This window comes from Lithobates pipiens, unplaced genomic scaffold, assembly GCF_037356315.1.
Source record: "Lithobates pipiens isolate NorthernLeopardFrog02 unplaced genomic scaffold, aLitPip1_a1.2 Scaffold_11, whole genome shotgun sequence".
Lineage (NCBI taxonomy): Eukaryota > Metazoa > Chordata > Amphibia > Anura > Ranidae > Lithobates > Lithobates pipiens.
The window spans coordinates 23,834,388-23,861,959 of NW_027507696.1; the positions used below are offsets into that span (position 1 = coordinate 23,834,388).

General features: G+C 40.2%; 1 protein-coding gene across 2 annotated transcripts in view; it reads left to right on the forward strand.

The window, feature by feature from the left end:
* Positions 1-6,586: 6,586 nt before the first annotated feature.
* DIRAS2 (DIRAS family GTPase 2) overlaps positions 6,587-27,572 on the forward strand; it is a 57,396-nt gene continuing 36,410 nt past the window's right edge. Inside the window, exon 1 of one of the 2 annotated variants that reach the window (XM_077469907.1) lies at positions 6,587-6,693. The gene's annotated coding sequence lies outside the window, so the exon portion shown is untranslated. Of the gene's footprint in view, positions 6,694-6,770; positions 7,009-27,572 lie in introns of those variants that run through there. The other variant, XM_077469897.1, reaches the window with a different exon arrangement.

Below are 27,572 nucleotides of genomic sequence, written 5' to 3' on the forward strand. Positions count from 1 at the left end.
ACAGGGATCCCAGAAAGGTTTAAAGCATGCTCTTCTTGCTCCTCCTCATCCGCCCCAGCCCCATCCTCCTCTGACTCCTCTTCAGACTGCTGTTGTTCACTTGTCTCAGATAGAGTAGCCCCCCCTGGGAATTCATCCAGCATTGCGACTTCCTCATCTTCCCGCTCCTGCTCCTCCACAGCTTGATCAATGACACGACGCAATGCATGCTCCATAAAGAAGGCATAAGGTACCATGTCACTGATGGCGCCATGGCTGTGACTGACCAGTTTGGTGATCTCCTCAAACGGCCGCAGAAGTCTGCATGCGTCGCGCATGAGCAGTCACTGGCGCGGTGAAAAAAAACCCAGCTCCCCAGAACCTGTTCTGCCGCAGAGTTCATACAGGTAGACGTTAACTGCCCATTTCTGCTGAAGCAGCCTATCAAGCATATAGAAGGTTGAGTTTCATCGCGTGGGGCAATCGCAAATAAGATGTCTGACCGGCAGATTGTGTCGCCGCTGAATGTCAGCAAGGCGAGCCATGGCCATGTAAGATCTTCTGAAATGGGCCAATATTTTCCTTGCCTGCCGCAAGATGTCCTGGAACCCAGGGTATTTGACAACGAATCGCTGCACGACCAAGTTTAAGACGTGTGCTATGCATGGCACGTGCGTAATTTTGCCCTGTTTCAATGCGCTAAGCAGATTGGCACCGTTGTCACACACCACTTTACCAACTGTCAAATTGAGCGGTGTTAGTCACTGATCTGCCTGTGAACGCAAAGCTGAAAGGAGTGCCGGGCCAGTGTGGCTCTTGGCTTCCAGGCACAACAGATGCAGCACGGCATGGCAACGTTTCACCTGGCATGTCGAATAGGTTCTGGGGAGCTTGGGCGGCGCAGCGGAAGAGACGCTAGCAGCGGAAAAGGAGAAGTCAGCCGAGGAGGAGAGGGAGGAGGATGGAGTAGGAGAAGAAGAGCCAGGCCTGCATGCAATCAGTGGCGGTAAAACCAAATCTACACGGGTGCCACGGGTTACATGCTTGACGGCCATCAGAAGGTTCACCCAGTGGGCAGTAAAAGTGATATACCTTCCCTGCCCGTGTTTGCTAGACCACGTGTCTGTGGTCAGATGTATCTTGGCACCGACACTGTGTGCCAGAGATACATTCACTTGCCGCTGAACATGGCCATATAGCTCTGGGATGCCCTTCTCTGAGAAATACTTCCTTCCTGGGACCTTCCATTGTGGTGTTCCAATGGCCACAAATTTGCGAAAGGCCTCCGAGTCCACCAGTTTATATGGCAGTAGTTGGCGGGCTATCAGCTCTGACAAGCCAGCTGTCAACCGTTGGGCAAGAGGGTTATCCGGCGTCATCATTTTTTTACGCTTGTGACAATTGTGAGGAGAGAGGAGAAGGAGAAGTAGAAGACGAGGCTGGACGGTGAGAGCCTGGAGTGTGGCTTTGTGTGTTCCGTTGCTCCCACTGGGCTCGGTGATGGCTGCTCATGTGCCTTCTTAAGGCGGTCGTCCCTAGGTGAGTGTTGGGCTTACCGCGACTAATGCGTTGACTGCAAAGATTGCAGATGGCAACGCTATTGTCAGCAGTGGACACGTTAAAAAAGCCCACACTGCGGAGCCATGTGACGGCGTCCTGGGAGCTCCAGATGTGACCGTACATGGTCGATGCATCGCTCCTGATACATTAGCAGTCTGCTTTGTCCCTCCTGTGCAATGTAAGTTATTCCTGCTTCTCCTCCCTATCTGCTGGTCCATATCTCCCTCTGAACTCCCCTCCGCTTCCTCTCTTGTGGGCACCCACGTGACATCACTAGACACGTCATCATCAACGTCACCTTCCCCACCGCTATAAGTAGAGATCTCGGAGTAGGCAGCAACACCGGGACCAACCTGATCCTTGGGCTGATCTGGGTACTGTCGTCAGACTGCTGAGTGGCGGTTCTTGCTACCTCCTCTTCCTGATCAAATGCCAAGAGTGGCAGAAATGTCTTGATATGGATCGGAAAATAATTCCTGTGACTCAACGGAAGGTATGTGGTGGTGGTGGTGGTGTTGTTGTTGGTGGTAGTGTCTTTGGGGGTGCACATAGCAGAGAGTGAAGAAGAGGGTGCAGATCGAGAGGATGAGGAGGGTGCAGAAGAGTAAGGCTGAGTGAGCCACTCAACCAAGTCTGGTGCATCCTTTAAAGTAATTGAACGCACCTTCTGCAACTTCCCACTTTGGCTCAAGCCTGTTGGTCCTGCCCTACCCCTACCACCCCTGTGGAAGGGCCTGCCTCTTCCTCTGCCTGTCATTTTTTAAATGACCCTGTGACAAAACTCTCAGTCCCTATACTGATAAAGGACTGCTGTAGTATAGGGCAGCAGTCAGCAGTAGTGCACCTCAACCCTATATATTGTGGACCTATACCAGTCCTTAAGGAATAGCAGACTGTACCTCACTCAACCCTATGTACTGTAGTACCCTATACCTTACCAGTCCGTATAAGGACCTTTGTGGAACTAGTAGGCTGTGAATGATTAGCAGACTGTACCTCAGTCCCTATACTGATAATGGACTGCTGCAGTATAGGGCAGCAGTCAGCAGTAGTGCACCTCAAATCTATATATTGTGGACCTATACCAGTCCTTAAGGAATAGCAGACTGTACCTCACTCAACCCTATGTACTGTAGTACCCTATACCTTACCAGTCCTTATAAGGACCTTTGTGGAACTAGTAGGTTGTGAATGATTAGTAGACTGTACCTCAGTCCCTATACTGATAAAGGACTGTTGCAGCAGAAGGGCAGCAGCCAGCAGTAGTGCACCTCAACCCTATATATTGTGGACCTATACCAGTCCTTAAGGAATAGCAGACTGTACCTTACTCAACCCTATGTACTGTAGTACCCTATACCTTACCAGTTCTTATAAGGACCTTTGTGGAACTATAGGTTGTGAATGATTAGCAGACTGTACCTCAGTCCCTATACTGATAAAGGACTGTTGCAGCAGAAGGGCAGCAGTCAGCAGTAGTGCACCTCAACCCTATATATTGTGGACCTATACCAGTCCTTAAGGAATAGCAGACTGTACCTTACTCAACCCTATGTACTGTAGTACCCTATACCTTACCAGTTCTTATAAGGACCTTTGTGGAACTATAGGTTGTGAATGATTAGAAGACTGTACCTCAGTCCCTATACTGATAAAGGACTGCTGCAGCAGAAGGGCAGCAGTCAGCAGTAGTGCAACTCAACCCTATATATTGTGGACCTAGACCAGTCCTTAAGGAATAGCAGACTGTACCTCACTCAACCAAATGTACTGTAGTACCCTATACATTACCAGTCCTTATAAGGACCTTTGTGGAACTAGTAGGTTGTGAATGATTAGCAGACTGTACCTCAGTCCCTATACTGATAAAGGACTGCTGCAGTATAGGGCAGCAGTCAGCAGTAGTGCACCTCAACCCTATATATTGTGGACCTATACCATTCCTTAAGGAATAGCAGACTGTACCTCACTCAACCCTATGTACTGTAGTACCCTATACCTTACCAGTCCTTAAAAGGACATTTGTGGAACTAGTAGGTTGTGAATGATTAGCAGACTGTACCTCAGTCCCTATACTGATAAAGGACTGCTGCAGTATAGGGCAGCAGTCAGCAGTAGTGCACCTCAACCCTATATATTGTGGACCTATACCATTCCTTAAGGAATAGCAGACTGTACCTCACTCAACCCTATGTACTGTAGTACCCTATACCTTACCAGTCCTTAAAAGGACATTTGTGGAACTAGTAGGTTGTGAATGATTAGCAGACTGTACCTCAGTCCCTATACTGATAAAGGACTGCTGCAGTATAGGGCAGCAGTCAGCAGTAGTGCCCCTCAACCCTATATATTGTGGACCTATACCAGTCCTTAAGGAATAGCAGACTGTACCTCACTCAACCCTATGTACTGTAGTACCCTATACCTTACCAGTCCTTATAAGGACCTTTGTGGAACTAGTATGTTGTGAATGATTAGAAGACTGTACCTCAGTCCCTCTACTCATAAAGGACTACTGCAGCAGAAGGGCAGCAGTCAAGTATAATATTCTTTCTATATTTGGAAGAAAGAATATTATACGTGTACAAGCCTATTACCAAACCAGTCCTGAAAAGAACATTTGTGGACCTAATAGTAACAGCTATGGATTAAACTGACTGTCTCTCACTGCCACACACAGCTTCCTGTCTGTCCCTATTTAAACTGACAAAACACAGGCTGCTGGAACAATAACTTGAATAGCACTCAAAACTATATCCTGTACTACTTTACCTTACCAGTACCATACCTGAAAAGGACTTTTGTGGACCTAATAGTAACAGCTAATGATTAAACTGACTGTCCCTGCTGCACACAGCGTCCTGTCCCTCTCTCTACACTGACAAAAGACAGGCTGCTGCAACAATCACTAGCATAGCAGTGCCTCAAACCTATATCCTGAACTACACCTAACACCTATACCATACCAGTCCTGAAAAGAACTTTTGTGGACCTAATAGCTAGCGATTTGGGTCACTGCAGTCTCTCCTTGCACCACACAGCAACCTCTCCCTATAGTGACATACGAAAGAATGTAAAATGGCCGCCGGATCGGGTCTATTTATAAGTTAGGGGGAATGTCCAAGTGTCCATGTGCTGTAATGTCTCAATTGGCTGTCCTGTACCCCAAACTCTAACCCTAACCATAAACCCTAACTTGTTCTTCAAGGGGAAAACCCTAACTATAACCCCCTAAAACTAATGGGAAACCCTAATCCCTAACCCCTAACCCTAACCAGAAACCCTAACCCTAACTTGTTCTTCAGGGGAAAAACCTTAACCCTAACTATAACCCCCTAACCCTAATGGGAAACTCTAACCCTAACCATAAACCCTAACCCTAACTTGTTCTTCAAGGGGAAACCCCTAACTATAACCCTCTAAAACTAATGGGAAACCTTAATCCCTAACCCCTAACCCTAACCAGAAACCCTAACCCTAACCGGAAACCCTAACCCTAACTTGTTCTTCAAGGTACAACCTTAACCCTAACCATAACCCCCTAACCCTAATGGGAAGCTCTAACCCCTAACCCTATCTGGAATCCCTAACCCTAACGGGAAACTATAACCCTTACCATAACCCTAAACTTGTTAATTGAATAAGAAAATTGTATAATGTTTTTTGTTTATTTTTTATTATAAGCTGTATATGTAATTTCATTTTTTTGATTTTGTAATTTTTATGCAAAATTGAATTGCAAATTTTTAAATTGCAATTATTAGAATTTTTTGTTTAATTTTTTTTTAAAGCTGTATGTGTAATTTCATTTTTTATTTATTTTGCCTTTTTTATACAAATCTTAATTGCAATTTTTAAAATATTTTTAATTAACCCTAAGCCTAACCAGAAACCCTAACCCTAACTTGTTCTGCAAGGGGAAAACCCTAAACCTAACCATAACCCCTAACCCTAACTTGTTCTTCAAGGGAAAATCCCTAACCATAACCCCCTAACCTTAAGCAGAAACCCTAACCCCAATTGGAAACCCTAACTTGTTCTTCAAGGGGAAAACCTTAACTATAACCCCCTAACCCTAATGGGAAACCCTAACTCTAACCCCTAACCCTAACTGGAAACCCTAACCCTAACTTGTTCTTCAAGGGGAAAATCTTAACCCTAACTATAAACCCCTAACCCTAATGGGAAACTCTAACCTTAACCATAAACCCTAACCCTTGTAACTTGTTCTTCACGGGGAAAACTCTAACTATAACCCCCTAAAAAATCCCTAACCCCTAACCCTAACCAGAAATCCTAACCCTAACCGAAAACCCTAACCCTAACTTGTTCTTCAAGGGAAAAACCTTAACCCTAACCATAACCCCCTAACCCTGATGGGAAACCCTAACTGTAATCCCTAACCCTAACCCTAACCTAACTGGAAACCATAACCCTTACCATCCCCCTAAATTTGTTAATTAAATAAGAAAATTGTATAATGTATAGCCAGCTTAAGATGAGTGATTGTGTAACTGATTTAAATCGCTGCTGCAAAATCACCAGTGTGATTAAGTGGGCCATAAGCAGACAGCATATGCATGCAGTCTCAAGACCCGGACACTAATCTATCCTCAGACACTGGAGATGGTTATACAGCAAGGCCACACCCAGAATGCATTGATTAGATTATAACATTCAGGAACTGTCAGTCTAACTGAAAGCATACTTACTGCTTTATCTAATTATGAACAATGAGCAATTCTATGTCCAGGAATTGTTTCTTTTGTGATTCTCCCTTTTAAAAAAAAATGAATCAGTAGTCTCAGTAGTCAGAACTTTAATAGGGCACCATATACTCTCAATGGGAACCTTATGTCATGGTTTTGTGCATCCAATGCAGCTCACACTCCCCCGCTAGGTACAGTTATATTCAAATTGATCATCACATTTTTGAGCAGAATTATGCCAACTCCTAACCTGCTATCTAAAGAGATCAAGTGCTTGCGGGACATAAAAAGAAGGAAATAAAAGGAGTGTTCACAGGAACATTCAGTAGGTGGCACTTAAAAAGCTTCTATGTATTTGCAGTCGCCATTAGAAGAAGCAGCAGCAGAGGCTGGAGCCTGTCCATCCCTGAGCGCACACACAGGCTGAAAAGGCACTCCAGCCAAGGTACTGTGGCAAATGCAAGAGCCAAGGCCCAGGCAGCAATAGACAAAAGGGGGAGGGAGAGATAGAGGGAGAGAGGGAGGAAGAGATTGAGAGGCAGGGAAGCCACAGACTACAGCAAGCAGCAGCACACAGCAAATCCAAGCAGCACAAGGCAAGAGTCGTGAGCCAGGCTCACAGTGCAGCAGATTGAGCTGCAAATATCTGTCACAGAAGGGACAGCCCTTTACCACCCAGATCCAGATTAAAAAGGCAGCTCTGTTTGTAGTATGACAGCAAAAAATTGAAGATCTCCGCTGCTGACTTGTTTCCAACCAGGTAATTCTTATGCATTTTTTTCCCAGCCTCAAAGATGTATTTCCTATGCAATGCTTCTACAATACAGTCCGTGTAACGTTGTTATTTACATGGATCATAGTGTGTTGAAATGGGGTCAGCAGCAGCAACAGATTTCTACACCCATTACATGGTCATTGTTTTTATTGCACTAATGTAATTTTAGTTTAATGGCGGCATCAAGTATGCATGATTTCTATAATAAAATACTAGATTCCAGCTAAGCTATATATACAGTACATTAAAAGTAGGATCCATTATAAAGGATATGCTGTACTGAGTATTGTGCTGATTATGCAGTCACCTGCTTCTTATGGAATTTTACATAGGATGAGATAATTAAGACCTTTCCTGTAGATTTGTGATCTGGACCCTCTACTCTCTTTCTATCCCTCTGCCTCGCTCTCTCTTTTTCTCTGCTGGTACAATGTATGCTCAGCAGGGCAGCAACATTAAAAGGCAAATCCATCTCAGTTGTGCGGAGGATATTTTCAGTTAATGTACTGTAATCCTGATTTAGAATCAATACTGTGCACAAGGTAAGCAATTAAACATCACTGCTTTGTTTTCTCAACTTTAAAAAAAAAATAACAGCATGGACAATGCGGGATGTTTTAGGAAATGAAAACTGGCCTTTGATTACGGGACCCCCTTTTAAACATTACCATTGATTTTTCTATCCGGAATGATTCAGAAAAGAGATACTCGAACAACCACATCCTTTAAATCAGCTTAGCTCCCTCAATCTCAGCAAAAGGCAGTGAATGGTTACGAAAAAAAAAAAAAAAACAGATTAAACTTGGGAGCCAGCAGGGTTTTGTAGCTGCAGTTTATATAACATTATGACAAAATAAGATTGTTTTCTCCCATCGTTTATTCACAACTAATGCAAATGTGAAGTTATTATGTAACATACAATAAAATAGGGCAGGAAATCTATTTGAAGCAACAACTGTATGTTTTTTGTTGGCGAAACAGAAAAAAATATGTATTCTTAAGTGCTTGCTAAAAAAAATAAAAAAAATAAAATAAAATAAAACATTTTATAATGACATAACATTTATACATTTAAAAAAAATCTAAAAACCTAAATGAAGCCTTAGTGACACAGTGCTAAGATATACTTAAAACACTTGGCAAAACATAATGAATGAGCCCTTAATATAATGAGAAGGAAAGCTAATAACATTGCATAGTTTACCTTTTTAGTACTTAAAATAATAAACACTTAAAGCAGTGATTTAAAATCCTTTGATGAAACAAATTGTTTAATTTGTTATATAACTGGTTGTGTGTGTAAATTGTAGGTTTCTATAAGCATACAGTATTTCAATTATTTAACTCCCTTCCACATGTGAAGGTGCTTTGGCTGCAGTCTAAAGTTAGATAATTAGATCTTCCAACATGCTTCTATGCCATAATGCACCCATTCCTGAGTTCATGCATACATTGAAGATGCAGCCATAAAGGAAATCAGTATGTTGTCTTCAAAGTTTTTCATTGTAAAATACCTGCCTCAATCTATATACAAATGAAACCGATAGCAATATATTTGCGAAAGCTATAGTAATCAAATTCTACAAATAAAAGAGAAAGCAACATATTTATATATCTTGATTAGTTGGCTTGATAGCACTGATTTCTAAATTAAGAGTCAAAGGTCTTTTACATAAAGGGTGAAGGCTGATGTCATGGATTAAGAAATGGCAATGGGGAACATCCATTAAACATTACTGTTTTGGGACGTGAAAGCTACCATTTTTCTACTTATATTTTAAAGGCTTTATCATAATGTTGTATCGTTAACACAGCAGAATTTAGATGTGACAAACCTACCAAGTCAATAAAATTGACTGTTGCCAATCTCTGTTGTCTTATTTTTTTTTTTTTTATAAATATACTAGTACTTCTAGTTCTAACAATATTTCTAGTAGTATTAGCATCAGCGTTTGTAGTGTTAATATGAATTATTATACTTTGTTGATGTTGGTAGTAGAAGTGGTGCTGTTCCTTCCTTGTTTTAGCAAATGCAATAGTTTGATTAGTAGTGCTACCAAAAGCAGTTGTACGTATGTTGTGAATGATCACCTAACAGGACAGCTGGGAGGATAAGAATATGGGAGCTGCCATTGTTGACTTGCTTTTGTAAAGAGTAGAGCTTCTAGGCTGTCAACCTGATCCTGGCTCCGCCACCTACTGAGTGTCAAAACACTTTTAACCAGTGAAGCCTGAACTGTTTTTACTCCTGTGTTCATGCACTATTGCAAGTCACTACATAGAAGAGCAAGGATCTTGATGACAGTCTTAGAATCTGCATGCAAAAAAAAAGCTCCTATATTTTAAATTCTTAATTTATTTCTATTTTTTTTAGATTTCATAGGAACTGAAAGGAGAAAATAAAATATATACAGTATATTTGACCATAAATCTTGTAAAGTGGGACAGTGAAACAATCAAGAAAAAAATGACAGTAGCAAACATGAAACAAGCTTAAAAAAAGGTTTCACATAGTCATTACAGCATAACCTGTATATATTTAAAAACAATAAAAAAACGCAGGTGTTTGTTTGCTTAGTCAGATTTTTTTTAGAGTGCCCAGGTCCCCCAGAATTCAGGGGTGACGTAAAAAAAATTGTCCCTGCCTTCTTCCACACTTGTGTATTGACTACTAGTGAGGATGCCAGTACCGCAGTGCCTTCCCAGTGACAGTTCAATATTGAATTGCAGGAGACAGGAAATATATACCTGGAAAGATTTAATAACTTCTGCCTGACTTCAGGTTTGCTGTTAGGTCAGATACAAAGTGGTTTCTGGTCATTTTTAAATGACAACTATAATGGATTTGACAGTTTTAATTTTCATTCTTTTTAATGTTTATAAATTACTGGTTGTTTGTATCCTTTTTTTAGAGTATTTATATAAAAAAAATTTTTTTTACAAATAAACATTCAATACAGTTTATACCACTGACCCAGGATTTACAGAGTGTTCTAAAGAGACCACACAGCAGAAGCCGTTTACTTTCAGATAGTCACTCTCTGATTAAAAGTAGGTAGAGAGATTTATGGAACAGGAGGGGTCAAAGTGGATGTAAGTTACTCCCCTTACTTATTAAGCCTTGTGTGTGTTTTGTACTGACCATAACGAAAAGAGAATGATCCCACATTCACTATGAACTATTGAATGCTTCATTGAATTTTAAGGTTGCATATATTTTATACCAGATGATGGGTAGCTCCTACCATTTAACCATACCTACACCAAACGCTCCTGCTAGTGGACATGTATCAACATCCCACATGAGAACTCTCATATGCAATATGTTTGCTGTAACATAGCAACTCTTACTTTTTAAATATAGATTGTGTATCTTTGCAGTTTTGAGTATCTGTGTACCATGAATCCAATGTAAGGTTAATTAATTACCATCTTACTCCTCGATGTAAAGGGGGCAGACAAATTGTATGGCTCATTTTATCTGATATATGTGGGTATTTTGCGCTTGGGCTCTGTTTTTGTTAGCCAAGTCATACGATTAATCTAGTAAAGAAGCCTTTGGGCCCACCTGCTGCAAAAACGTTAAAGGAAATTAGGGGAATTCCCTTGTTAGACAGTTGTCCCTGCAACAGGTGTTCCCATTGAAAGATTTTCCCTTTACCTTTGGTTTGGGTACAACTCTAAAGTTTTGGATTTCTCTCCCCAATGGGGACGCAGACTGCAATAAAAACATGAAAGAAAAACATAATCCTTCTACACAGTATCCCAAACTAAAATGTTTTGCCTAGAGATTCAATTTAAACCTGACATGGCTTTATACTTCAGGTATTCATATCTAGTTGTTCTCAGTATCTACTCTTATTAACACTCACAACAACAACAAAAAATATTATTGACCTTAGCAAATTATTTATAAAGGGGAACATTATTTCCAAAACTGGAACTTAGAACAATGGGGCCACATATGCATCTGATATCTGACAACCTGCATGTGGAACGATGCTTGTGGTGTAGTAGAGCTTTGAGTACTGTAGTTCAGATTTTGGATGGAAAGCTTGTTCCTAAACTATGAGACATTGCAACACTTTTACTCACTAAAGATGGTGCAGTCCCGAACAGATTTCCAGACAATGGTTCCTGATTATGAAAAAATAGCGATTATTACCAGGAACATTTTGGATATGCTTACAACTTGTTGGATGGGCCTATCATGCAGTGTTTTTGGTTCCAGAATCCAATGAATAAGCAGATACTTTTACTTATAATCTGCTGTGCTGCAATATACTAAACTGGAGATAGTGCTATCTATGCAATATACTAAACTGGAGATTCTGATGGAAAAGGTCCGCTTGGATTATATTGTTGGAAAATCTGATGTGTGGGCTCTATCGGACTTTTTCCGTCGGAAATTCAGATGGGAAAAATTTGAGAGCAGGATCTTAAATTTTCCGACAAAAAAATCTGATCAGACTTTTTCCGATCGTTTGTAGAGAATTCTGATCAGACAAAGTTCCACGCATGCTCAGATCAAATTACGAGACCAAAGCTGTTGGCTACTAGCCTGAACGTAGTCCTGTCGTAATGAACGAATGTCATCACGTTCTGAACGATCTGATTTTCCAAAAACTTTGTCCGACCGTGTGTATGGAACACCAGTTTAGGACAAAATCCGTCATAAAAACCCTACGGATTTTGTGATCGGAATGTCCGACCGTGTGTATGGGGGCTTAGACTGGATTGGACCAGAAACTTACTTATGAAACAAAAGCTTCACAAGTTATATTAGCTGTAATAGAGTAGACTAGATATATTTTTGTATAGATTTTTCTCTATATTGCAGCAATAAAATGTAACCCTGTTTTATTGTTAAATAAATATGTTGACTTTTTCAAGCACTCTCAATCACTTGCAATCAGCTTTTGATTGCAAAAATAACTTAAAAAAGAATCAAGGCATCCTGCTACCAAGAGTTTTGGCCATTTCATAGTTTCAATGGAAACATTTGGCCATAGACTAAATTGATCTGCTTTTGCATTAAAAAACTGAAACTTGACAGTGCTTGAAGTTGCCTGAAGATTGTCACTTGTACACAATAAAGATTCATTAGTATGTTTTTATGTTTTTTTATCAGAGTCAATAGCATACTTTGTATATATAGTAAATTGTGTAGATATGTTATATTGCTGCTCAAAAAAAAAAAAAGAAAAAAAAAGCAGAATGAATTCTAATAAAATATTACCATTGCACATCTATATTGCCACAAGGCACTCTCATGTACTCAAAGGACCTTCTTTTCTGGTAAAAGTGTGTGCTCTACATGGTGTATAGGTTTATTTTTTAGACCTTCTCTACCAAATTTCCAGTGCAGTGCTACAAATACGATAAGCAGATCCTCTGACTGAGGATCATAACATTACTATATGCAATGGTTATAGCATGATGTAAAAAACAAAATTAAAAAAATATAATATTTTCACATATGTTGCTTTGATATACAACATTGTAAATACTGAATATATTTAGACTAATCAAAATCTTTTTGATAAGATTTTGGTAAAAGATTATTAGCTTATTAAATCTAAGATATTTTACAACATATGCCACATTGGAGGTAAAATACACATTTTAACACTTTGTACACTTTAATATAAAAAAAATATAAAACAATTCGAAGTTGATGGGCTTTTGTTCCTTTTAAGCAGGTTTTGCATTCCCATATCAGTCTATAGGAATGCAAGAATTGCTTGAGGTATGTTGAATGATCTCAGGAGCATCTCAAACTGATGTCAAACTGATACCATCAAAACAAGCCCAGTTCGTACAGGCCCGTAATCTAATTGCTATAGTGAGCATTCTAATCGTAAGAAATAAAGATAGTTATTTTAAGAACTTTTGACACAATTGATTAGGATCACTCTGGCTTCAAATTATACCTGAACTCCAGGAGAATAGTTGCCATAAGTGCAAAGCTAAACTTATATATATATATATATATATATATATATACACCCAAGAACTAAAGAACAAACATTTAATATAGTGCCTCTTAGATACGATCCTTAGATGTGGTTGACTGCATTCATTTCCACCTACTAGCCAGGACTTAAAGGGATTGTACAGTAAAAAAAAATATTTTTTAAAAATAACAAACATGTTATACTTACCTCCACTGTGCAGCTCGTTTTGCACAGAGTGTCCCCGAACCTGCTTTTCTGGGGCCCCTCGGCGGCTGTCTCTGCTTCCTCCCTCAGGTACTTCTCACGTTCATGCGAGCTCCCTCGCATGGTGAGAAGCACCTGCGGGCGTGCTCCCATGATACAGCCGGCGGATATAGCCACTCACTGTATCACTCAGCCCTGCCCCGGTGCGCTGCGTCATTGGATGTGATTGACAGCGCTGCTTTCAATCCATCCACTCCAGCCAATCAGCGGCCAGGCTGAGCGGCGAAGAGGACGGTGGGGGCGAGCGCAGGATTTTCGAGGGGTCAGGTAAGTAAAACGGGGGGACTGGGGGCGCCGGCAGTGTGAGATGTTTTTTCACCTTAATGCATAGAATGCATTAAGGTGAAAAAACATTTACCTTTACAACCCCTTTAAGAGTTACTCACCACTAGTTGCCCCACCCAACCTCTACTCTGCCCCGCACCTAATCTGCCCCTAAACATGCCCTCTTAAATTATCTCATGAAATTACATGGTTGAATGCTTTATGCAGAATAAAAGAGGAACTACAGTCTGCTCACCTAATTTGTAATAAAAATATGTTTGCCATTCTGAAGCTTCCCTCCAACAACTTTGCATATTATTTTACATATACTGTGATTCTATACTTGCCAAATATACTGCAGAAATCTCTCTCCACTAAGTCTGGCTGCATCCTTTTTAACTGTGGGCATCTGAAGCTGCGGCCTGTTCACTTCCTGGATTTACACAGACACACAGAGGCACACAGACACATATATACAGACACACACACACACACACACACACACACACACACACACACACACACACACACATACAGACACACAGACACACTCACACCACTGCTTCCTTGCAAATTCTCCTCTCTCAATGAATACACATGAATCTCTGCAGTCTCCTCCTATCTCCACCCTCATCCAGCTCCCTCCAGCTCTGCAGCTCTCCTTGGCTCTACTGTGACTCCCTCCTCCACTCTCCTGCCCTCCCCCTCTCTTGTTGGCAAACTGTCACGAGAGTGAGCGAGAGAGCCTTTTAATGATGTCATAACCCTAGGCTAATGACCAGAGAAAGAAGGAAGTGGGCTGTATAAGGTATTTACCAAGGGCAGAAGATTTAATAGATGGAAAGATGAAAAAAAAATGACTGAAGATCTGCTTTAAGTTACAAAAATATATATTAACAACAACTTTAACAATAGTAACATAAAGCATATTTTATTGACCTGACTGTGATAAATAAAATAAGGATAAATATGATTTGCTACTATAGGCACTGTACATATCATTACTGCCTCCATAAGTAAATATTTTAATGCTATATTAAATATAGCATTAAAAAATATATATATATATCTATATATACTTTCACTGATTTAGGATGCAGAGAGACTTACAGCAGAGCAAAGCACTGGACAGGGTAGCGGGAGCTGCCAAAGTTAACTTTTCCTATTAACAAGCTAGTAATTGGTTGCTAGGCAGTCCGTACCACCAATCACCAACTTGTTAATAGGAAATGTAAACATTGGCAGCTCCTACCCAACTCCCCCCCCCCCCACCTCATCTAGCTCTTTGCGACACTCGGTGTATGCCAGGCTCTGCTAAGGGAATGGCAGGAGGCAGTGGCAGTGGCTGGTAGGAGAATCAGCTCCCATTTAACACCACCTGCCAGTGGCGCCATCTCCAGTGCGGCTCCACAATTTTGAGGGCTGATAATGCTTCTTGAAATCCATTTTGTCTTGGAAAAATAAAGCATTATTTAAAGATCCTATCACTAAAGCAAGAAACATTCCACTATAGATGTTTTAATGTTTCTTAAAGTCATAATAGTGTTTAAGAATTTAAATATTGAAAGCATGTCATAGGTATGATTAGGCAGCCATAGACACAGCATGGCTTCTCCTGACTTTTAGTTTTTTAAGCAGGACAGGCATTGACAACACATTGTATGATAATAATAATCATAAGAGAACATGGGCCTCTTGGGGGCACTCTCTCCTCATTGGCTGAGACAGAAGCGGGAGCCAATGGCCAGACAGCCAATGAGGAAATAGAGGGAATGCGGTTGAACCGTGGCTCTGCATCTAAATGGACACACAGAGCAGCGGCTAGGGAGTGCACCTGCTTGGGTGCCCCCATTGCAAGCTGCTTGCTCTGGGGGCACTCAACAGGAGGGAGGGGCCAGGTGGGGCCAAGAGAGCCAGCAGTGGACCCGAGCAGAACAGAAGGATCGGGGCTGCTCTGTGCAATGCCACTACACAGAGCAGGTAAGTATGACATGTTTGTTATTATTATTTTTTTATTGCTTTTATTATCACTTTACCATAAACCCTATTGGGAAGATTTATTAAAACTGGAGCAGAAAGAATCTGTTGCAGCTCTGTACAGAAACCAAACAGCTGCTAAGTGTTATTGTTAAAGCTAAATTGAAGCTGAAGCTGAAATTGAAGTCAGAAACTGACTGGTTATTATATACACCGGGTTCTTTGTGCTCCAGTTTTAGTAAATCCCCCGCCTCCAAAATTGTTGTATAGAATACTATAAAGCCTCAATAAATAACCTTTGTAAAAATGATAAAGTACTTATATATATATAATTATTCTCTGCTGTGTTTTCATCTTACCATACATAAAATGAATATCAATGAATATACACCAATGAGATAACACTCAAATGATTTTGCATAATATTTAAAGTTCCAGATGTTACCTATCTCACAATAAAGCACCAAAACATCTATAAAACCAAAGTTGATACAGGACATCTTCCACTGTAATTCCAACACCAACAGGTAACTTTCAGAGCAAAAATACAATAGGTGCCATTTCTTATGTGATGGTAATCGACCCTGTGAACCTGAATTTGGGAGAGCAGCAAAACTACATATTAGGTGAGCTTGAAGAGGTCTAAAAAAGTTAGTGGAGATCCAAGCAGTAGAGGCGCATATTGTCATGGTGCCTCTGCTGCTGAGATTATCTGTGGGCTTTTTTAGACCTCCAAGTCACCTAGTTCAGCACCTGCCTGGGCACCCTACAGAGGATGCAGGACTAGGTCCCTGTGGCATCATGAGTGAGCTATTTAATCCTGCATGGGGGCAGAGTATTCTCCACCTGCCCCTACGGAAGGTTGTGTGTTTGTACCCTACTGCGTTATCACAACCTCAGCAGATTTAAGTTATTTTCTCTTTTATCCTATAGATAAACTTGTTTGAGGTAATGATTATATTTGAGTCCCTTACTAACTTTAAAGGCTCTCCCACCTCCCTCTTTTCTTTTCTGGTGGACACACTGAGTCGTCCCGTGGGTCTTTAACCAGCCTTTTGAAGCCAAACCACTAGACTTCCATGGATAACCACATCCTAAACCCCAAACTGCATATTAGCTTCAATCATCAGTTTTAAACCTTACTATTTTAACAAAGTTTTCACTTAGACCAGAGTTCTTCTTAGTAGATAATAACAATTGGGACAGCTGTGTTCATCCACAATGTAGATACCTTTTGCAGTGAATATCTTCATGTCTATCAAAATCCCTTGTGTACCTTACTCCCCTATTTAATTAAGCTAGTTTTTCATTGGCCAGCTGTATTTATAGATTCACAAGGCATATCTGTAAAATTAGTCTGCCAGGCTTTTAGTTACAGTAGCCCTGCACTACCTATAAACATTTAGAAGCTTTTAGTTGATAAAGCTAAAACATTCTGTAAAATACTAGATACGTTCCATTGGAAAATATGTTATGTGATGTAACTAATGAACCAAAAAAGCAAGATCCGCATATATTTTTCACGCACTCCATGCCAAAAAGCTTTATAGAAATAATAAAGAAAAAAAACAATGTCCTTGGAGAAAATAGATAGATAACACATTTACTTTACCTCCAACTTGTAACAGCAGTGCTTAGGCAAGAGTAATGCTCTTACACTGTGCTAGCATGTCTTGTTACAAGATATCATGGACTCAGCATGTCCTAAAATCTTGCCAAAAAATAAGGTGACATTACCTCCCGTATAGTCTAGAACAGTGGTTCTCAACCTCAGTCCTCAAGTACCCCCAACAGGCCGTGTTTGCCAGTCAGTTGGTACCCTGTTTCCCCTAAAATAAGACCTAGCGTGATTGTCGGTGTTGGCTGCAATATAAGCCCTACCACCCAAATAAGCCCTACTCTGTTTCCTCAAAAATAAGCCCTACCCTGAAAAGAAGACCTACAAGGACTTTAACTAGGGCTTATTTGGGGGGTAGGGCTTTTATTGCAGCTATCACCGACAATCACACTAGGTCTTATTTTAGGAGAAACAGGGTATTTTGGAAAGCTATTTAATCTAAGAGAAATTCCCAAAACATGGCCTTTTGGGGGTACTTGAGGACTGAGGTTGAGAACCACTGGTCCAGAACACAGGATAAGTTAAGTATATCTACTAACCTTACCTCCCCCCCCCCATTTTGACATATTGCTATTGGTTACTGCACTTAAAGCCTAATATGGTGAGGTCAGCTTTACATACAGTGACCCGCAGCAGCCAAGAATAATTCACACTTCTGAATGTTGATCTTGATAATGTGCTATTGGTCGCTGTACTTAAGGTGGAACTAAACTGTCTTAATCAACATTAACTATTTTAATATGGATGGGTTTGCTTTTAATTACTAAAATAGCATTTTCAGTTTGTGGTGGTCAGATACAGTTAAGTTCTGATTTAATAATTAGAACTCTTTATTGCATAAGGCCAAAAGTACTGATGCAAGCAGAGGGAGCACCAACTTCATGTAAAAAATTTTCACACTGTAAAATATGCATGAAGAAACACCAATCATAATCATGCCCTAAAGTTAATATAATTTGATATTTTATTAGTGCTGTTGACCTACTCCATGGGTCTCCAGACTATGGTCTGTGGGCTGTATCTGGCCAGGTACAAGATTTTACCAACCAGTTTATCAACTGTTCATGAAAAAAAAACCTAGCTGGCTGGCTGACAGTGGCCTGTGTCTAATATGGAGACTAGTGAATGCACTACCAGCCATGCCCCCCCCCCCCCCCCAATTCCCCCGATGGATACTCCTGGATGTAAGGGGGTCGCTGATGGGTACACCTGGATGTAAGGAGGGACTCTTATGGTCACAAATGAATGTACCAGGGGACACTGAAAAGTCTTCCTAGATCTGTGTGCGTGTGTGTGTGTGTGTGGGGGGGGGGGGGCTCTTAAGTGCACTCCTGGATCTAAGTGGGGATCTGATGGGCCCTTTTTGAGCTAAGGGGGAACTCTGATGGGTCCTCATGGATCTAAGGGAGGATTCTGATGGGAATTCCTTTATCTAGAGGGGGGACTCTTATAAGCAATCCTGGATGTAGGGGAGGACATATGTAAAACCCATTTTCTTAGCTTGTTGATAAGTGTAAAATGCACAATGTGGCCCTTGTGCTGAAAAGTTTGGAGACCCATGACCTATGCCATAAACAGATTATACTAAGCAATGCTTTTAAGTGAGAGAAACACAGGTGCTGCTTTTGCTTGCTTCTCTTTTTTACTTGTTCCAGGTGAGTGACTTGGTAGTATTGAACCCAATTGCTTACCATATTAGCCAGGCAACTAGCCATTTCAGAAGGGGATTAGCAATGGCAGCCTCCATATTACCCTAAGGAAAGTTAATTTCCTTATAAATTATCTGGATTTGTTATCAAACTGTTTATAACTCTCTATTTGGATTACTGCCCTCTGATTTCCCCCTGTATTGAATTGTATTTCAATTGTACTGTCTGCCCTAATGTTGTAAAGCGATGCGTAAACTTTCGGTGCTATATAAATCTTGTATAATATAATAATAATTAAAAAAATACACTTATATTAATCAAATATCAAGTAAAGAAAACATACTTATGTGGCTATTTTGGTTTTCTGCAAAAAAAAAAATATTTTATGAGAATTCTTCATACGTATGTCCTGTTGTCCCATCTGTGGCCTATACTGCCAGGAATTGATTTAAATTTTCTATGCTTATGAAATGAATTAATTGCCACAGTGACGCAAGAACCTCGGCAGAACAATTAGCTGCTCTTATTCAGGAGAATAGACTTTTGGGAAAAAGCCTTTTATATTGCAGCCATTGATGTCAGTGCTCAGTGCTTTACTTACCTGGCTTTCAGAGCATGACACCTCTGTTAGTCCCTCAGAAATTACATTTTAGGATGCCAGTAAACACACAAACCATGTTAAAATTAAATCACATTTTTATATTGTATATTATATAACATAAGCTTTCTTTTTTAAGATGAGTGGTACATTTTCAGATATTTATTCTCAGTGGGCTGCTGCATTCTTTCTAGAGAGATACACGAGTCTGCACACTTTAGTGATATTAAAAAGGCAAAATAGCTTCTACAGTTGATGCTGGATGTTGTGTGAAGCACTTTGAAATCAATGTTTTTATTACAGAGCATACTTACTGCGTCAAATGTTTTCCTGTGCTTGTTCACTGTGTTATATGCCTCATTGGAGAACCATTGTCAACTACAAGTAAGCATTGGACGATTACACTTACACTTTAGGAGTGGGGAAATAAGAGATGGCAAATTATTTGTGTGTCAACATCTATTTATGCACATAGTTTTAAATGTACCAAATGCTCTTGTTATGTCCCAGGAAGATACAGTTTTACAATCTTAGATTGTATGTTAGCACAATATAATCCAATAGTTGAAACATGTAAAAAAAAGCAAAATCCATTAAAGTAGCAGTTTATTTCATCTGTCCGTCACTTGCAGACCTACTACACGCCTGCTGCAACCCTTCCTTCCTGAAAAATGCCAACTCAGCACACCAGAAATGCAGTATAGTATAGCAAGAAAATATGTATGCCCTTTGCAATATTAATATTGATGTATACGCCTTTCAGCATGGGAGAGCCTAATGCTTAAAGCACAGCTAAACCCAAAACCAAAAATTAAATATGTAGCAGCTTATTTATCCTTATATGTCACAACTGCATTCATTTTCACGTTTCAAGTGTGTTTTTTTTTCCTTTATTGTAACCTCTACAAGTGTCAGGATGACAACACCTTTTTGTTGTTCTAAATCAGGATAAAGTAAACAAGACAGGGCTACAGAACCCTGTTCCTCTCCTACTGTCCATTACATAGAGGTGAGTGGTTCTGAACTCCTTAAGGAATAATGTATTTGTTAATAGTCAGTATTATTACTACTATACAGGATTTATATGGTGCCAACAGTTTGCGCAGTGCTTTACAATGTGTGTGTGTGTGGGGGGGGGGGGGAGGGGAAACAGTACAATTTCAATACAGTTCAATACATAAGGGGCAGAAGTGCCCTGCTCGTTGACCTTACAATCTAAGGGAGGGGAGGTGGTACTGGTACAAAAGTAAATAGCTGCGGGGGGTGATCTGATGGTGGTGGCTCTGGTACAATTCTTAGGTGGAGGTAGGGTAGTTTTCAGGGATTGTCTAAAGGCAGACATGGTAGGGGATGACCAGACATACTGGGGCAGGGAGTTCCAGAGGATGGAAGAGGCTCTGGAGAAGTCCTGGAGGCGAGCATGGAAGGAGGTAACAAGGGAGCTAGAAAGCACAAGGTCTTGGGAGGAACGGAGAGGACGATTTGGGCAATATCTGCAGATGAGGTTGGTGATATAGCTAGGAGTGATGTTGTGGATGGCCTTGTATGTTATGGTTAGCATTTTAAATTTTATACCGTGGGGTAGCAAAAGCCAGTGAAAGGATTGGCAGAGATGAGCAGCAGTCACAGATCGATTAGTGAGGTGTATTAGTCTAGCAGCAGCATTCATTACAGAGTACTGGAGGGGGGTAGCATGTGTAAGGGTATGCCAGTGAGAAGAGAGTTGCAGTAGTCGAGGCGGGAAATAATCAAGGAGAGCACAAGAAGTTCTAAGCTCAGAAGAGTTCCTGCAAGATCAAGAGGTATTTTTTACCTAACTTATAAAATAGATATATCAAATACTTACAACAGTATATTTAACAGAGCAATAGGGAAACATTTATTGTTGGGGTTTACATATACTTTAAAACAGTGTTCTCCAAACTGTGGCCTGGGGGCCAGATGCAACCCTTTGCTTGCCTTTATCTGGTCCTTGGGACACTATTCCTCCCACTGATATGAGACACTACACCTAAAATGGGGCATTAATCCTGCCATTGACATCAACAACGAGACATAACTTCAGCCACTGACATCAACAATTGAGCATAATTACTGCCACTGACATCAACAATGGGGCTTAATCTGCCACTGACACCAACAATGGGGCACCTTTCTTCCTCCATATACCAAAGACAGGACACTATTTATTCCCATTAATGTCAAGACAATTATTACTGCCACTGACCAGAGTCCAGTCCCTCTGAAGTCTAGAGGATAGTAAACTGGCCCATTGTTTAGGAGGTATGGAGACCCCTGCTTTAAAACAACACATAGCTGATGGTAGTAGGTGTTGAAGTATGGTAACACAGTAGATGATAACCATTCGATCTAAAAATTCTTTTTGGCATTAAACTGCTAGAAAACTTCCCTACAATTGCACTTTGTAGAGAAATGCATAGTAGTAACTAAAGCTTGAAATTCTGGGAGATTTCCATGCAGCTGTTCCCACTCTCTGGCTGGTAAATTCAGTCACATGAAATACAGTTTTGAGCAATTATCAACAGAATGATGTATCTAAGCATTAGCAACAATGTTTGTTAACAGATGTATCACTATGGCCATCAATTCATATCCATCTTGGACACCGTATGGAGTATTTTATGTTCATCATGTATTTGTGTGAACTTATTCATTAACCCAGGTTTGAGAATAAAACATAAGGTTCTTATGTATTCCTCAATGACAGGCTATGGAATGTTAGATGGTAAGTTCCACTGGTACATAGGTTGATGAGAATGTTAGAATGTTATAAATAAAGCTTAAAACAATAGCTAAACTACACCAGATACAAATACTGTAAAAAATATGTTTCTTATGTTGGAAAAATAATTGGTAGAGAGGTTTCTATTATCTCGTTCTTAGTTATAATGGAATGTGTCTTAATTTTAATATTTATTAGAGTTGAATATTTCATAATGTTTACACACAAGAAAAGCTGGTGCATGGTAGCATTTGAAAGACACCAATTCCCCTTTTATTTAAAATCTGCTGTAGGTCAGTTGTAATTGATCTCTTCCTACAAGTGCAAACACTGCAGTCTTTAGTAGTATTGTCTAACACTTTTATCTTTGGAACCCTCTCGCAAATCAATAATGAATTACAACGAAATAAGAAACATATAAAGGTTTTTATTTTTATTTTTTAATTATCTATGTATGTTTCCTAAATCGACTGTATTGCAGTAATAATGTGTTTTCAAAGAAACACTCTCTAAAACACTTGTATAGGCATATGCGTAAACATAAAACAGGTTAGTAGGAACTGCGCCAATAAGTTTGATAAGATGTGGTCCGCCTGGATAGACTCCTAGGGTTCAAGTTAGACCTTTAATTGACTCAGGGAAATTATTCTATCTAAAGATGCTTCACCCAGTGGATATCGTGACTGCCTTTTCCCCCTTTCCTCCCCCCATGTCCTCTTCCCTCTATGCAGTGTGAGTCTTTTCTCTCCCATCTATTATCCCTCCATCCACACCTTTTTTTTTTAACCTCCTTGCAGTTTTAAATGTCTTAATATCAATTTACAATCTCATACTTTATCATCTTTTTGGGTATAGTCCTTTCCAGGAAGATTGTGCATGATGACTTGGATGGTCGATACTTGTGTTTTCCCTCATTATTTTATTGTACAACAATGTGCTGCATTGCTTGTACCTGGCTGCCTTTTTTCTCAGAAGCACTTTTTACTTGTAAAAACAAAACAACAAAATAAAATAAATAAAAAAATAAATAAAGCAGATTGGTGATAATTGTATAGATTGTTAAAATGCTAGATAAGTATATGTCTGTAGGAATTCAGTCAAATGAATATAAATTAAATTTCATTTAGTCAAAAGAGCATTTGTAAAGTTGGCTTGCAAGCCAATTTATCTCAAAGGTGTTCAAAGTCCTTCCAAATTGGTATCACTCAAGGCAGCATATGGGCTGCTTTACCAGCTGTGCGTGCCAGACCAATCAGGGATCTGTCTTCTCCAATAACAAAACAAGTGGGTCACAATCCAATATAATCTTTCCTTTTTCTTTCAATAAATGTAATTGTATACACGATATGATGTATAGTGTATATTTTTTCTCCCTGGACACTGCTTCCCTTATGACGTGTTTTACCCTGGGTCAACTTTAGCCGAAGTGTTTAGTAGTGTTGAGGTCAGAGTTCTGTGCATGTAGCTTTTAGTTCCTCCATAACAAACTGATCAAACTGTATCTTTATAGAGCCAGATTTGTGTACAGGGGTACAGTAATGAGGCTTTCCTATTCTTTTTACCGCATAGTTTGAAGCATTCTGATGTCCAAAATGTCTTTGTATGCTGTAGCATTACCAGTACCCCTCACTGGAAACACCTGGGTCAATAATATGGAGAGGTGTCCACATCATTTTGGTCAATACTGTAGAATCTGATCTTGATTGCAAAAGTGTTTTGTGGCACTGCCATATTGTATGGGGGTTAAGTAAAAGCTGATAAACAGAGCCAGTTCGGGGTCTGCCATTGTGAGGATAATATAACACCTATAGAAATGTTATTCCCCTGTCCTGTGGAAAGGATCAAGGGTTTAGGCACCCTATATGCGCAGTAGTCAGAAAGCTTTTTCCACCAGACACAATGAGGGTGATTTACTGAAACTGGAGAGTACAAAATCTGGTGCAGCCCTGCAGAGAAACCAATCAGCTTCTATGTTTTTTGTAAAAGTTTAATTGGAAAAGCTGAAGTTAAAAGCTGATTGGCTACAGTGCGCAGCTGCACCAGATTTTGCATTCTCCAGTTTTAGTAAATCAACCCCAGTGGGGTTCTAATCACATCACTGCCACTCAAGAACATTTGTGCAATGTCTATTGCACTGTTGTCATTAGTATAGGCTTTCTATGTTGGCCAAGAACACCATGGTGTATAGGAGCTGTGCTTTGGCACATATGTGAAATTGTCTCATGCATTCACGTGTTTGTGCCTGCAACAGCCTATTGTATTGATAGTTCTGACTGGACATTTTGTACATGCTTGTTTATGTTTTTGCAATGAGGAGCATTTTGCGACATTCACACCCTCACAAAATATATAAAAGGATGTGGCCTACAGTAGTGTAGATCACATAATAACAGTGTTTTGGAGTACAGTTTGAGAGTCCTGCTTGCAGCATTTTCTCAACATTGTATTGCAAATCTATTGGCTTAAGATGTACATCATAAAAACCACAAGTGCACTGTGTTAATATTTTATATAAATTAAAGTATAACTCCGATCAAGCCAATGTGAAATTTATGGTACATGGATGTACCCAGGCAAATAATTATAGTGTTTCCCCTCTTCATTCACCCAAAGTGCTATGTCAGAAAAGGTTTTGACACATTAACTGATCAAATTCTAAACATACTATCTTATTAGGGTGGTTTAACTATATTAAATGGACATACAGCTTTGTAAATTGGATGTCAGATACTGTATGACCTGAGAAAGACAAATTCGATGTCAGGTCTGGAAAGCTTAAGTTCATTGTTTTATAATTACATTTTCTAGTGAATAAAACAAATGTTTAGTTCATTCTAATGTTGCTGCACTTTGATCCCTGTGGCTGATTTTTTTGAAGGGCAACTAATGTTAAACAACTGGAGAATGCATAGCGTTTAATGTACAGACAGTGTGCAGCACTTAGCAGTCAGTACACATATTGCAAGCAGTGTTGCAGAAGCCTTAGTATTTCATATCCTTTTAGCCATATTTCACTACCAGGACATGTAATCAGTCAGGGCAGGCAATATCACATTGCGCATATGGGGATTCTGGTATATTAACAAAAACTGTTGTACTGTAGCACTACCCCTGCAGGAGCCACTTGGTTGATTGGATCTGCTGCTCTTTGCCTCAACACTGTGAATATACCCAGCCCCTCTGGCATACCTAGTTGAATGAAAACTGCTGCAAGCACTGTTTAGTGGTAAATAAACGCAATATGTTAGTACAGATTATAATAATAATAAAATAATGAGCATAAATGAGCATACAGAAGTTAGGTTCAGACACAGTCTGCTATACAGTATAATCACTATGCCAAAGTAACTTAGAATAGAGTTCTGTACCACTTGATTGAAGTCAACTCCTAAATCAGCAAAGTCAGCAATAAACAGTGCATATAAGCATTAACTGCAATGTAAATTATAACGTTATACCTAGATTAGAAAATGTGATGGATATGGTATAATGTCTCCTGAGAGGTACCTCTTAGCATAAGCAATAGGTAAAGGTCTCTGTGTAGCAGCTGCAAAGGGGTAGTTTTTAGTCCTAAATACTCAGCTGGCTAGCTTTGGGGCTCAGTTGTACCATTGGTGCACATGAGAACAGTCCTAGTCAAACCTGCAGGCAGCAATAAGTCTACTATATAGCTGTATGGTCAGTTCCTAAAGGTCTCAGTCTCTCTAGCAGCAGACACTAAATCCCGGCAGCAGCAGCTCACCAGTCCCAGTGATACTGCATCTCACCATTCAGTCGCAAATAGCAATTAGTCCATTCTCTGCACCCAGGTCTATTGGCACCTCCAAGCTCAGCACTCCAGATCCTGCTCAGACCGCCGATATGTAGCAGTGATGTTGCACACTAGACAGCGTTGTGCACTCTTTGGTCTCCCTCACGGCAAGATGAAATTAGGTCCTGTACAGAATGGGGGGAATGCAGGTCTTTCACCTCCTCCTGGAAATCTCCTCTTTGGGGAATTTAGTTTAAAAACTTTTGATCACCACAGCAGAGTCTCTCCTTCAGACTACAGTTCCAAAGGTGCACTGCTGCCTGATTCAGTCCATTGAACTCCTGCTCAACAGCTCCTTCCTCTTGCTGATATAGCTGCTAACCAGTTTAGCACCACAGGCCAGCAGCTACAAAGAAAAGCTGCAGTCAGCATTTTTCTAAGCCCTTGTACACACGGTCGGAGAATCCATTGGAATGTGTCCTATCGGACCGTGTTGTTGGATAATCCGACTGTGTGTGGTATGCATCGGACTGATTCCATCGGAATATCCGACGGACCCAATTTTCCAACATGTTGGAAATATTTCCCGACCAACTGGTTCGATTGGACATACTCCGATCATGTGTAGAGAATTTTGATCGGACCAAGTGCCACGCATGCTCAGATCAAATTCCTACATCAAAGCTATTGGCTACTAGCCTGAACGTAGTCCCATCGTAACTAAATTACGTCATCACGTTCTGAATGATCGAATTTTTCGATAACTTAGTCCGACCATGTGTATGCAACAGTTTCGGACAAGATCCGATGGACAAAATCCGACGGACAAAATCCGACGGATTTGGTTGTCGAAATCTCCGACCGTGTGTACAGGGGCTTACTCTCATTCTTAGCTAAGCACCTGGTTACAATAGTAATATTAATAGTTTTTTGTGGCTTCTGTACCATGTAGCTTACACATTCATCATCATTGTATTTTGCCATCGCTGTCTGATTTTCAATTTCTAAATAGTTTCAACAGTTTATTGGGAGTTGATGATATGCTGCAGTTAGACCCATTTTGTTCATGTGGACATATTAAATAATGTCCTCATTATAAAACAAAACCTGCACTTTTTTAAATAACCCAAATATTAGGCTGCACAATTAAAAATAGTATGCACAACCACCATAATAACAAAAAAAGTGGCGCTATAAGCAGTTTTTAAATGAATGTAGATAAAACAAAGTGGGCATGTTTTAGTGTATGTGCTGCTGACAGCACATTCGTGGTCTGCAGAATATCAGTTTTGTAAAAGTACCAGCCATTTTGGTGCTACACAAACAAGGAAACAATTAATCTGCACCACTAAGCTCAGTCGGAGAAACATTTTAATGAGAATATTGTGCTACTGGGCAGAAGAAAGCCATGCACTTGTACTTCCCACCCCTCCAAAACCACATTCTCTTGCTGCTTCTGCCACAACATCTTCAGCCTCCATTGACAGGAAGCAAGGTCTCAAAATAGGTATCAAAGGCTTAGGACACACCAGGTCAAGCGGGGAAGAAGGTGATAGGGCCACACTGAAGCATGCCAATCAAAGGCTTGAACCTCTGCAGAATTCTCCTACACCCACCCTGCCATCTCCAGTAGCATCCTTCTCAAGGCAAATGTCTGTTTCGCAGATGCTGTAATGGAAGAAAAAAATATGTCAAGATCATTCTAATGCCCAGTATTCTCATGCCAGT